Source organism: Barbus barbus (assembly GCF_936440315.1).
Source record: "Barbus barbus genome assembly, chromosome: 20".
NCBI classification, from domain to species: Eukaryota; Metazoa; Chordata; class Actinopteri; order Cypriniformes; family Cyprinidae; genus Barbus; species Barbus barbus.
In genome coordinates, this window is record NC_136748.1 from 15689394 (window position 1) to 15702418 (window position 13025).

General features: G+C 37.4%; 1 pseudogene across 1 annotated transcript in view; it reads left to right on the forward strand.

Moving 5' to 3' along the window:
• Positions 1 to 13025, forward strand: part of LOC306886729 (usherin-like) — a 249435-nt pseudogene that overhangs the window by 133364 nt on the left and 103046 nt on the right. Inside the window, exons 38-39 of the transcript in view lie at positions 11323 to 11495; positions 12578 to 12709. The product of the transcript in view is annotated as an usherin-like (transcript). The remainder of the gene's footprint in view (positions 1 to 11322; positions 11496 to 12577; positions 12710 to 13025) is intronic.

Below are 13025 nucleotides of genomic sequence, written 5' to 3' on the forward strand. Positions count from 1 at the left end.
TATAAAAGTGCTATAATTTAGTAAGCAATAAGTATTTTTTTTACATTATTACAATTCATTTTTCAAGAATTAATGTGTGTACTGATATGTTCAATAAACATTCCTGAACATAACCCAATGAGAGACAACAATTTACATAAAATATATTTGAATTCAATGTCATAAAAATGAATGAAAATTCACTTTAAAAGTAAGGATAAAAAAATTTCTAAACCTTAATTTTAAATGTTCTTTTAGATATTTCCATCCCAGTTAAAGCCACTCCAATACTTATTTTAGCTGAGAAATCATTAGACTGTAAAAAATAATATGACCAGACTCATATTTCTTTGGCCAGATAACTGTAAATTCCCCAGCCAGGACCCATGCATCCACAAACACACTTTCTCACACACACCTTTCCTGATCAAAGAGACTAGCGAGACATGTCTTTCGACCTGATAACCACCTTTGCTTTGCTTGCTTTTGCTTTACGTTCTGTGACAATTATCATTCTGTCTGTACCTGAAAGGAAGAGAATTTTCCTGTAGGGAAAAGAGAATGAAGTTGCTGGGGCACGTTTCATGAACAAACATCAGCATTTGAAACCCCAGAGCTCCGCCGTTGTCTCATCTCTCACGGAGGTGAACAGAACGCTCATTCCCAGAGGAGTGAGTATGGATTGAGGATTGATTCGGGGGGAATGGGACATGGCCTTGCATGTTCTTAGATGATGACCTGTAAACGCCACTCCATGTTAAAGCCCAGCCTTTAAATACAGACCAATCGCTCTCCGATGGCCCTGTTAAAAAACAGCAGCACACCCAAGTTAAAGTTCTGCGAAATTGTTCAAGTTCAACACAAAGACACAAGAAGTATAAATTTTAAATACCACACGTTTCCCTCCACTTCTTTCAGTAGATCTTTTGGTTTGTCTTAGCTGAACTGAAGCCTTGTCTCAAACTGTCCTTGTTATATCAAAGAACAGACGGAGTAGAAGGCTTAGGATACAGACGAAACATAAAAGTGCATAGTTTAAAATGATTAGTGACACTTTTGATATACCTGAGGAAGGAGGGAGGTGAAACAAAGGAAGCTTCATGCCGACTGTTTGATGAAATAAGGCTGTGAGGAATTAACTCTTTTGTCAAAGGGGTGTATTACTCTCGTTAGACTCTCCTTCTCACCGTCTTTCTCCATCTTTTTCTCTCTCTACAAACTTTAGGGAAGAAATCAAATGCTTTGAACATTGTTCATTCCTCAGTGTGCAGAACATACAGATTAACACCATTGTATTTTGGTACAGTAGTGTAGATGAGGGCAAAAGCAAGCATGCACTGTATAAAACCAGTTTGTCTAAGGATTTTTATATGCTCACCTAAAAATAAGTCATAATACGTAACCATGGCAGCTGAAACAACATTTTTACCACAATTGTGTTTTTAGTTCATTTATACACTTATTTACAGTACCAGTGTTAAATCTCCTAAACAGTTGCTGACCTGTTAGTTAAACATCATGATGCTCATTTTTATAATAAGTAGGTTAACATAGGTAACTTTCACTTTCTAATGTATAGTTACCAATCTAATAAAGTTTGCAATTACAGTAAAAACTATAATATTGTAAACTATTATTACAATATAATATAGCTGTTTTCTGTTTAAATATATTTTAAAATTAAATGTATTTCTGTGATAGCAAAGCTGAATTTTCAGCATCATTACTCCAGTCTTCAGTGTCACATGATCCTTCAGAAATAATATTAATATGCTGATTGGTGCTCAAGAAACATTAATCATATTATAATCAATATTGAAAAGTTTTTTTTGTTTGTTTTAATATTTTTGTGAAAACCATGATGATTATATTGATTAATTATGAAGCACCATTTGTATATTTTAATATTACATTAGATTTAAAAAAAAAAATGTTTCACTTATACAGCCCCTGCAGTTCCCTCTTGCTTTCTATACTGTTTATTGTATAGTATCAGTACACTATAAAAAAATCAATAATACAAAAAGTAAAACAAGGATTAATGGAGTATATTTTACAAGAAAATACTACTTCAGTCTTTCATCTTCAAAATTTCACATTTAACAGTAGTATACATTTTTTTTTTTTTAAGTATAATCAACTTACTTGTTTATTTTTTTTTAACATGATAACCTGACCATGCCATTATTTTAATAGTAGTTCTATGTCATGCTAGCAAGAAACTTGTCAGCTGTACAGTATCTACAGGTAGCTTTTTTGCAGAAGTATGTTTTATATACATCATATCATATGACTGTCAACTTTTATAGAATATTTGTGTATGGTTGGTGGTTTCTTAATAAATTCACAGTATGCCTACCTCTTCAGTCAGTGCTACACCACTGTGTGTGTGTGTGTGTGTGTGTGTGTTGGTGTTCAGGTCCAAACTATATGAAGTAGTATTGGCATCTCTGAGCTGCCGCAATCTGTAGGGACATGGTCCAGACCTGTCCATATGCTCATCATCATCATTATGTTTATGACTGGTTGGCCGGGCTTTGCGCTGTTTACTCATGCCCAAAAGCCATAGCAGCAAAGGCAGATGGAGGAAAAGAGTGAAATGGCTTTTATCCCCAAGTCCGTCCAGCAAAGCCCTATCCACTCTTCTCAAAGCAGCAGTGTCCCTCTGCCGAGCTTTTTCTTGCTTAATGCAAGCCACATGGACATTATGAAAATTGCAGCTTGGCAGTAAAACTAATTTTGGAGAGCTGACTTGAGTGATGAGACTGACACCCGCTGAGCACGAGACCAGTGTTAATTTTGGCAGGCATTTTTGATTTAGTCTTAGTCTTTATCTTGAGACGAAAATGCTTAATAGTCTTAGTCACATTTTAGTCATTTGAATCTATCATAGTTTTAGTCTAGTTTTAGTCATTTGAGTCTTTCATAGTTTGTCTAGTTTTAGTCGACGAAAAGTCATTGCATTTTTGTCAACTTTTAGTCATTACTTTTAGTCAAACTGCAGTTACCAACATTTATTTTGGTAGCTATTTTATATGTAGCATTCTAACAAAAATAGTCATCAATACTTCTCTCTTTAGACCAAAACAATTAAGCTTAGTTATGAGAAATTTGAATCAAGGTTTGAATTTGGAAAAACTGGAATAAATTTTCATTTTTTGGTAGAAATATAAATTAAACTCATTTTTGAGATACAGTAGGTTTACTTAACAAATATACATTTATTTAACATCTTTTGTTGGTTAACATTTATGACATAATTAGGAATGCTGTCCATTTAAGACGGAATGTATGTATGTAATAGCCTACTGACATACATTCAGTTTTCACCCACCTGTTTAAGCTCACGTAAACCATAACGTATTGTATTTCCGTGAGATACTCTACATGAGAGACATTTGGACTGCTGTGTGTGTATTTGAGCACTGAGAACTGATCGCGCGCTGTATGAGAACTGAAGAAGTGGAGCGTGCGCGATAGAGAGCACTTCTATCAGCGCGTTTCCGCCTATCGCACCTTCACTGACTTTAAGTTAATTGACAATGAATTGTGACTCCCGGGAAAAACGGGACGTCTGGTCACCCACTCCCTAACCCTTCGGTTGCTGAGGCCATTGTTTCCGATCGCTAGTTTGCGTTTTGGTAGCCTATCCGTCCACTGCGGCTGCCATGCAAACGCACCTTATCCAATGACAGAGACGCACATTTTGAAAGACAAGACAGTTGACTTAGCCTATAGGATGTATTTTGAATGTCCGGTAGTCCTCAAATAACATTTTAGTCCCGTCTTGTTAACAAAGACGCGCATAAATTTCGTCATAGTTTTTATCATCAGATATTAGTTTTAGCTCGTCAACGTCTCGTCTTAGTCACAGAAAAAAGGTTCGTTGACGAATATTTTTCGTTGTCGTCTTCGTCAACGAAATTAACACTGCACGAGACACATCCCTGTTCCCGCATGCCAGCCTACGTAGCTTTGGGTTCAGACGTCCGCATTGTCTCTTCCTTCTCCGTTCAATCAGACTGTCACCCTGTCCTCTTAAATGACGCATGGGTACGTCAAGCTTTGAAAGTCCCACAACAGCTTGGCATATCCATACTCTTTATTGACATAATTGGCTGTTCCATCGCTCATCAATCAAAGTATTAACTTCTTTTTTTCTTGCCGTAATGTCAATGACTTGATCTCATTTAGTTCGTTCTCTACACCAGAGACCACGGAACCAGGAATTCAGTCTCCCCCTCATAACCTTTTTCTTTTTTTTTAGATCTTCGACCAGCACAGGCGTATTCAATTCTAATTCGTATTCTATTGAGACGATTCTATTTCAGCGCGGCCGAAACGACTTAAGTAATCAACAGTTATTGAGTTCTTGTGGCTGGACAAGAGGAGGGTTGATTGGGAATGAGACTTCACTTAGGGAAAGGACTTCACTTGGAGCATTGGAGTGCTGTATTATTGAGGCTGATGTTGACTAGATTGCTCCTCAGAATAGATGATTTTTGCCTGGAGTCCTCCCTAAGCACTAAGACAAGACCCAGAATGAAGATGTTTTCTTTCTTGATGGGTGAGATGTGTTCATGTGTCTCCAGGCAATTTTGTAATATAGTCTCAATGTCTTGTGGACAGAAATGTGCAAATCATGAGATCCACATCACAGTTACTTATTACATTTTTGTATTGTATTATTTATTTATTATATTATATTATTATGTTTCACCATCAATGTTTTATCTAACAATTTTACATATAGAACAATTCAATATTAATACTTAAAGTACTAATATTGTGAAACTCACAGAGATTTTTTATATTTTATACCCTCATGTGTGCATGAGGGTGTGTGTGTAAGTGCCCTGACCAGTGAGATTGTGTTGAGGACGGATGACTCTCGCAGTAAATAGAAGCCGCAGCATTATCCGCGGGGTTGATGGTGCGTTGGGCTAGAAGCAAGGCGAGGAGGCTCAGAAGGGGCCAGGAAGTCCTTGTAAATCAGAGGCGCAGAGAGCTGACCGCACCATTAGACAAGTGTCTTTTGACTCTCTCTTTAAAAACAGAGGAATTCTATCCTCCCCCTCTCTCTCTCTCTCTCTCTCTCTCTCTCCAATCTATGCAAAGATTAAAGATGGCCTCATGATTCCTCACCGTCTGAAAAATCTTTAAATCTTTAAAACAGGAATGCACTGTATTGCAATTTCTGAAAAGAATTAATTTAATTTTCAGATTAAGTTAGTGTTTTTAAGCATTTTACATTTATTCCAAAATAACAACTCAAGGCAGTAACAATTTAAACAATATAGTGGTGTGAAAAAGTGTTTTCCCCCTTCCTGATTTAATTTTTTTTGCATGTTTGTCACACTTTAATGTTTCAGATCATCAAACAAATTTAAATATTAATCAAAGATAACACAAGTAAAGACAACAGGCAGTTTTTAAATGAAGGGTTTTTTTATGAAGGGAAAACAAAATCCAAACCCACATGGCCCTGTGTGAAAAAGTGCTTGCCTCATTTGCCTTAGTTAAGGTCAGTGTTCATGACTCCACCATAAGAAAGAGACTGGGCAAAAATGGCCTGCATGGCAGAGTTCCAAGAAGAAAACCGCTGCTGAGCAAAAAGAAAATAAAGGCTCGTCTCAGATTTGCCAGACTTTTGGGAAAATACTCTGTGGACTGACGAGATAAAAGTTTAACTTTTTGGATGGTGTGTGTCCCATTACATCTGGCGTAAAAGTAACACAGCATTTCAGAAAAAGAACATCATACCAACAGTCAAATATGGTGGTGGTAGTGTGATGTTGTGATGTAGTGTGATGGGCTGTTTTGCTGCTTCAGGACCTGGAAGACTTGCTGTGATAAATGGAACCATGAACCATGAAAAATCCTGAAGGACAATGTCCGGCCATCTGCTCGTGACCTCAAGCTGAAGCGAACTTGGGTTCTGCAGCAGGACAATGATCCAAAATACACCAGCAAATCCACCTCTGAATGGCTGAAGAAAAACAAAATGAAGACTTTGGAGTGGCCTAGTCAAAGTCCTGACCTGAATCCTATTGAGATGCTGTGGCATGACCTTAAAAAGGCGGTTCATGCTCGAAAACACTCCAATGTGGCTGAATTACAACAATTCTGCTAAGATGAGTGGGCCAAAATTCCTCCACAGTGCTCTAACAGACTCATTGCAAGTTATCACAAACGCTTGATTGCAGTTGTTGCTGCTAAGGGTGGCCCAACCAATTATTAGGTTTAGGGGGCAAGCACTTTTTCACACAGGGCCATGTGGGTTTGAATTTTGTTTTCCCTTCATAATAATAAACTTCATTCAAAAACTGCATGTTGTGTTTACTTGTTATCTTTGATTAATATTTAAATTTGTTTGATGATCTGAAACATTAAAGTGTGACAAACATGCAAAAAAATTAAAAATCAGGAAGGGAGCCAACATTTTTTCACACCACTGTATATTTTATTTGGGAACTTGTTCAATTATTCTTTTTAATAGTTAACTTTTTAACTATTTATGATTTTTTTTTGGATAATCAGTCATCAAAGCTCGGTAAATATTGGTCACAGACACAAAGATTTACTGTAAATCACAACCAGACATATCCAATCATAACACGATGGAGGCATTGCCTCCTCTCATGTGACTTTCCCCCATTCATTCTCAATTACCCCCTGCAGCCCTGCAGAGTTTAGTTCCAACCCTGCTCCAACACACATACCATGTAGTTTTCAAATAAGCCTAAATTATTAGATTAGCTGTATCAGATGTGTTTAATTAGGGTTATATCTAAACTGTGCAGGGCTGTGGCCCTCCAGGAATGGAGTTTGACACCCTTGCTTTAGGGGGTCTGTTAAAAAAGTTTTTTTAATGGCGTTGTTTTATTTTTGTACTATTTTGAGGCACTGCCTCCCTTGCCCCTGATATACATATACACTACTGTTCAAAAGTTTATATATATATATTTATATTTATTTATATATATATGTATATGTAGAATATCAGAGACTGAATCAGACAAATTTAAGATGCGATCAGAACATTGAAACATGAGAAACTGGAATTCCACCGAGAGGCCCAAGGAAACAGGACACCGTAAATCAGATTCCTAGCTCCAACTAGTCTGAAGCAAGCAAACTAACCAGCAAGCCTCTTTCACAAAACAGCTTACAACCTTGAGACAAAAGAACACTTATTGATAATTCCAATTCAGGAGGGAGACCGTCAAATTTGGGGCAAGTAATCAGGACTGATGGTCAAAGAGATGGCATCACATGGGTTCCACGCTGAATTCACGAGCTTCCTTAGACTGACTACCCCACACATAGAAGACAGACCAAACCAAAATTCCTTTGTCTAAAGAGCATGCCTTCGTTCTCCATAGAACTATACAAAGACTTTCTTTTTCATATGCACTTAAAATCATCCTAAAAGGACATTTCTATGCAGAACCCCATACTATGTTTGTAACCCACATATTAGACTATCATGTTTTAATCAAATATTATGTATGTCTTTTTAATCATTATTGAATAGCTGAAGGATTCAGATGTGTGTTTGGTATGTATGAGTGTGAAAAATCATGCTTTAAATGTTTCTTCCAATCAATTCTTTGTCAAATGCATCATAGTCTTGTTATAGAAATCATGTTCAAAAGTATAATTTGCAAGAGCCTGTAAAGTTCGGACCTCTGACTGAACAGATAACATGTTGATTTATTAGTGGGGTGGAGAAACAAAGCAATACCCCGAGCAAGGACAGTATCTAATTGGTCAAGACGTCCAGATGGGACGGTCTGAAAGCCGAATTTAAAAACTCAGGACACCATCAAACTCCCTCTCCTCTTCTCTTTTGTCACCATGTTTTGACGCTGCTCTTTGAGCGTGCTCTGGCCCACGTGCCAGCTGCTACCACAATGAGAAGAAATCCACCTAGTCTCATTACCTCCTTTTATTTTTATTATTTTACTTTAGTTTCTTTTCTTTTTCCGTGGAGTTTCGTTTTCTAATGTAAGTTTGCTGCAAAGTTCAGCTCCGACTGCACTCTCTTCAAACTTCAACCAGACCAACTCCGCATTTTCAGCCAACGCCCAAAACCTCACTTCAAAGACTATTGAACTTCCAGCCAATCAGCAACTTCTGCAACGATGACGACACAAAGGAAACCCCTTAACACAGGCAATGCAAGCAAGTAACACCTCCAGGTTCTAACTGAATTAGTGTCTTTAAAGGTCCCATGGCATGAAAATTTCACTTTGAGGTTTTTTTAACATTAATATGAGTTCCCCCTAGCCTGACTATGGTCCCCCAGTGGCTAGAAATGGCGATAGGTGTAAACCGAGCCCTGGGTATCCTGCATCGCCTTTGAGAAAATGAAAGCTCAGATGGCCCAATCTGGAATCTTCCCCTTACGTCGTCATACGGGGAAAGGTTACCTCCCCTTTCTCTGCTTTGCCCGCCCATGAGAAAATGAGCTACGACCGTGCGAGGCGAGCGCAATTTTTTTTTTCCTCGAGAGACATCATGGCTTGCAAACGAGCGAAGCTCTGTTTTGCGTCTGAGTAATAAACTGCGCATATTAACAGACAAATTATGTTCATATTTAAAAGTCCAAACAGTCAGTAAACGACAAGTGCTTGTAAATGCTGTTTTGTAAATGATTTATTGATGAGTCTGCTGCTTTAAGGCAAACTGAAAGCGTTGCTTCTCTGCCGCTCGATGCTCAGAACAGACGCCGAGAGAGGCGACACTGCGCCGGGAGAGAGACCTCGCGCTCGCGGGGCAGTACTGGAGACATCTTCTAACTGAATGATGATAATTTTTTTTATTTATTTTTTTCTTTTTTTTTTGCTAGGTCGCTAGGTTTGTTAGTGTGTACCCGTTATGGGAAAAAAGCCGCCTAAAGGGTCTGTAAGTTACTAAATATTGTGCTAAAGTCGCGCTCGTGTGTGAGAGATGCGGGAGCTGATGGCAGCGGGCGGTGGATATTGTTACGGTCCACCCAGGTAAAGTCTATGTGTGGGAAACACTGACCGTATCCAGACACATTATTTTAAACTAACCATTCGGAGATGTCCTGCTGTAGCCGCTGAGTTGCAACTTCTTCATCCGGTGCTTCTCCATCTGGATCAGATTCTGGGTCAAACTGAAAAGCTTGAACGACTGCGTGTCTACGAGCAATTGCGATACATCCACTGTCAACATTAGCGCATGGTACCGTGGCCGCAAGCTGCAGGACACACACCCACCCTCCACCTGGCCCCGCCTCTCTCCTCATCATTAGCATTTAAAGCTACAGACACAGAAATGGCACGTCCTAAGGAAAGCTCATTTTGGGACTGGCTCGTAGTGGCTGAAATTCTGCACCAAGTCTGAATTTCGGGAACGAGACTTCAGATACAGTACTAGGGACCACTTAGGCCTATATAAAAGCATCCAAAAAACAGCATGTCATGGGACCTTTAATATAAATTTTAGCCTCATTGAGAAACTCAAAGCGAGGATTAAATAAGTGATTGATGGTTGTTCAGGTTTATGCAATTGAACATATTGCTGTAAACTTGGGATTTCACATTTTCATTCTCTTAAACTCATCCTTTCCTTACTTTCTCTCTTTCTGCAGCGTGTGAATGTGTGAATGCTTGTGTTCATATGTTAGATTAGTTTATGTCTTAGGTTTATATAAATAAAATCTTATTTATATTGAAAAGAGAAGTATCTTGTGTTTTGTGCTCACAAGTTAATGTCTTAATCTGCCGATCTTGTTACTGTGCTATTTAATAGTGTTTTCACTATATTTTGGATTTTAATATCCAGTGCAGAGTTTGTTATACGGCTCGTTCAGTGAATCGCCGTAACAGTGATTCTGTTCAAAATTCCCTATAAAATCATAAATGATTCCCTTTGAGCTAAATTAAACTATTTCTTTAAATTACATATTAATATTAAGTTTTTATTACGTTACACACACACATATATATATATATATATATATATATATATATATATATATATATATATATATATATATATATATATAATCCCACCTAACATTAAAGTTTTTAAATATACTTTTATATTGCAATAATTTCACATTCAATCTTCAAATGTACAATGTACAAACAACATAAAGACAGTATATTTTGAATATTTCTTTAATGGCATCTTTTTTATGATTGAAGGCCAGCATCACTGATATCAATGCCACTGATGTCTCTCTAAAAACAATTTTCCCCTGAATATTTAACCATTGACTGTAGCCATTCAACATTACAGTATATTTGAGAGCTATCAATTTTAACATTTATTAGACTTAACTTCTAATTTAAGTGAACTTAAAACAATCTTCACATGAACCCATTATAATAAATGACACATTTACCTACCTGTGCCCTTCAGCAGAAATATACAGAAAATGAATAGTTACCAAACCCTAAATTCTAAATTAAATATATGAACCCCTTAAAAGTTATTGCTTTCCTCTTTTTTTCTTTTGTTCTTGGATTAATAGACATCACAGCAGCTGGTTATTAGCTTATTTGCCTGCTATTGTCAGGGTTCTGTCACTTCGGTCTAGTTTATTCAGGGTTTTGTGACGGAGCCCTGACACTCCCTTCTTGTCTTGTTTTCTGGTGAGCGCGCGGCTTCGAGAGTGTTGTCACATGAAAAGATATAATAAAATATTTACTCACACGTGTGTACGCACTTCTGTGAGATATATGTGTATATATATATATATATATATATATATATATGATATTTCAAATCTGATAGAAAAATATATCTATTTATAAATAAACAGCCTATTGTAGATGAAATGTAATATCGGCCACTATTTAAAAAAAAAAATCCTTAAAAGTCTTCTGGAGAACATCTAGTTAGTATATATAGTCATCTATTGCCATCTAGGGCATATAGTAGGTTGTGCTATTGTGAGTGCTTATTGTCCAGCATGTGATGTAGTATATACACTCTTAAAAATAAAGGTGCTTCACGATGCCATAGAAGAACCTTTTTGTCTAAATGGTTCCATAAAGAACCTTTAATATCTGAAGAACATTTGTTTCACAAAAGGTTCATGTGGCAAAAGAAGGTTCTTCAGATTATAAAAAGGTAAGAATTATAAATTATTGACTGAATGGTTCTTTGTGGAACCAAAAAATGATTCTTCTATGGCATTGCTGTGAAGAACCTTTTAAGCACCTTTATTTTTAAGAGTGTAACCTCTCACCCCTAAAATGTTCCCATCCCCAGCAGTGTTTCTACCCATGTTCCTTAGCATATGCTGCACCATGCAGGTCTTTTCTCTGCTCCACTTCACCTCTGCATCCTCTCCACATACAGCTCCAGATGGCCTTCTACCCCCCAGGCTGGCAGCTGCCACCCCCACCTCGCTGCAGGTGGCCTGGGCTGCTCCAGCGCGTCACAACGCTCCCGGACCTCTGCGCTACCGGCTCCAGATGAGGACTTCAGCTTCCCCACAATTTCACCAGTAAGCCATGAAGACCTTTTACAGCGTACACATGCTCTTTTCTACACTACATATACATGTAGGTCACCGCTACTGCTGCAAACATGCAATCATCAGTGAGCAATAGTTATTTTGTGCTGAAAATACAAAATGATCTAAGGCAGTGACTTTGGATAAATCTATGAGTATTTTATCTAAAGAGAAGAAAGCAATGGTTAGACTGTTTTAGAGCAGATGTACAGGAATATCAAATAGTAGGCCTAGACCAGGGCTGTCCTTATGAAAAAAATGTGCTTCTGTAAAAAGAAAAAAAAAGAAACAAATGTGTTATCTAATATGTATGCATTACATGCTCCCTGACAACAAATTGCAATTTAATCAGAAATAGGGGAATTCTCATTCTGTTGTAATAAATAAATGACTAGGCGCATGTATTATATATCACCCTCATTTCCTGGGATTCTTTTGAAATGTATTTCATTGTTCATGTGATTTATTTATTATACTCCATGGTAAATTTGATCACAGGGGTCTGTGGAAGTTGATGCTGCTTAAAAACCAGCAAAGATTTGTTCCAATCCCAATCAGCAGGACTTGTAAGCTATTTAATGCGGCGTGATTATATCTATTTTTCATTTCAGTTCAATAAAAAAATCCACTTATGTTTTCACCAGAATAATGTCATATTCTAACCATAGAAGTTGATGAGCGCATTCAATCCTAAACTCACTTTTGATTTGATTTGCTAAGCACTTAACGGAAAATATATTTTAATCAGGTTAAAGCCTATATAAGGTCAGAATCTATAAGCTTGTGTACTACTAAGAGTTGACAAAATTAGCTTTAGTTAATATAAACATTTAAAATGCAGTCTTTATGCTAATAAGCAACAATCTAATAGTGGAAATTGGTCCTTAAAGTGTTACCATTAGGAGGGGCCCTTTAAATTTAAATGTTACAAAATGTATATTTGAAATAAATACTGTTCTTATAAATTTTTGTGTTTGTATTCATCAAATCCTGAAACAGTGTATCATGGTTCTTGAGGGCAAATCAGCGTATTAAAATGATTTACAATTCAGGATCACGTGACATTGAAGACTGGAATAATGGCTGCTGAAAATTTAGATGAGACGACTGTATTTAGTCACATGTTTAAGGACCTTGAACCCTTTACTGAGTATCACTTCAGACTGCTGGTGTCGAACAGCCATGGAGAAACCAGCAGCCCATGGGTCTCTTTTTTTACCACACAAGACAGTGAGTTCCACAACTGACACACACATACTCGCACAATGTCTGCAAACACAACAGAAAATCATTAAGCACACAAAGAGTGTGTTGTGTTTAACCACATGTCAGGCGGTTCCTCTGTGAGGCTTGTCCCACAGGGAAGAGCAGGTGTTGAGAGAGAGAGAGAGGGAGAGAGAAGGCCAGTGGGCAGAGATCACTAGTTAAACGTACGCCTCTTCCACATGACCTTGCCGGTGTCATTTTGGACTGATTACTGTAATAGAATCATAATAAGGATCATAACAGACACTCTCTGCTAAGTTATAAATTAATTATACTTCAG